The 1,354-nt window shown below is 42.9% G+C and overlaps 1 pseudogene; it reads right to left on the bottom strand.

The window, feature by feature from the left end:
• LOC147433066 (crinkler effector protein 15-like) overlaps nucleotides 1-870 on the bottom strand; it is a 929-nt pseudogene extending 59 nt beyond the window's left edge.
• Between the last annotated feature and the right edge of the window lie 484 nt (nucleotides 871-1,354).

Genomic DNA, 1,354 nt, shown 5'->3' with positions numbered 1-1,354 from the left:
AATTGCCAAACTATTCACAAAATGTAGCACGGCTTGAAAATTTGTGATCTGATCAATTGCTTCATTGAAAATGTCATAGTCATCTTCTATCCCAAGAACGTAGCGAGGGATGCCACCCCAATGTGCAAACCGATCTGTCACTGTATCGGGATTTAAACCAAAAACCTGCTTGTTCAGGGTGAAAATTTCCTTCAAGGTCCACACAGGATCGTACAGAAGCTTGATATCACCTCTTTTTGCAAATTCAGAGTAATTATTTTTGGCTGGTGAGCACACAACTACACATTTCACAGGAAAATGGAAGTCCTCAACTCGAGAATCACGAAAGTACCAAGGAGTGCTATCGAAGATCCCGGACGCAGAGGATAGAGACATATGACCAGAGACCTCTAACTTGAAGCCACCGTCCAGCCACTTGAAAGAAAAATATTGAAGGGTTTTGCTCTTGAACTTTGCGATGGCATTCTCTTTGTTCTGAGAAACAGTGCGCCAAAGTAAGTACAAAAGAAACCCTGTTTTTCCAATACCCGGGTTGCCCAAGAGAACCACACCCACTGGCTGGGCTAATCTCACTTTAGAATAACGGGCCAGGCATTCTTTAATGCGGTCTAAAATCACATTGTAACAACTTCTAATATAAATGGAGAGGGGTTGTCCTGATGTATACGACCATGCATGTGCAACAGCATCCGCCAAAGGTGTGCCAGCCTGAAAGTGAAGGAACTTGTGGAAGAGGACTTTGGAATTACCATCCTCTTCAATCTGCTCATCATCATCAATATCCTCAATCTCTTTGAGAAAAGCTTGTTTAGGATCTGCCAGATGCTGCCAGGTTTCCACGTCTGTCTTCACATCCACCAAATCTGCCATTGTTGTACTAAACTGTCACACTTGCTGCCACCACCACTCTAGAGGACTGCGCTCCAGCATTTTTTATGGCCGTTGCAACATTTTTGATCCAATCAGCAGGCACTTGCTGATATGAATCGTTTGTCTCTCTGTTTGGTGTAGTGCTGCGCTCATCGCGTGTGTTAGAGCTGCTCCTTCTTTAAAAGAGGTAATTGTTGAGCACGTATGACCTACGAGTATGACTACTAAAGCACATACTAATTGCTTACAAAATTACATTTAACATTTCCTAACTCAACACATCAATCAATCAAAAAATTTCACATCATCCATGTCTGCAGAATGCATTGCATAATCTACCATAATTGCAGAGGTAGCAATCATACACAAAAGGCATCTACACTATACATCCAGCATCCAAAGGAGTCTCTCTTTCTCACACACACACACACACACACACCCACACATCACACAGATCGAGAACCAGGCCATTCGCACATACCTG

Source organism: Adiantum capillus-veneris, chromosome 20 (assembly GCF_014529385.1).
Source record: "Adiantum capillus-veneris isolate H3 chromosome 20, ASM1452938v2, whole genome shotgun sequence".
Taxonomy (NCBI): Eukaryota; Viridiplantae; Streptophyta; class Polypodiopsida; order Polypodiales; family Pteridaceae; genus Adiantum; species Adiantum capillus-veneris.
Note: the sequence above shows the minus strand (reverse complement) of the source record. Positions and strands in the feature narration are given on the sequence as shown.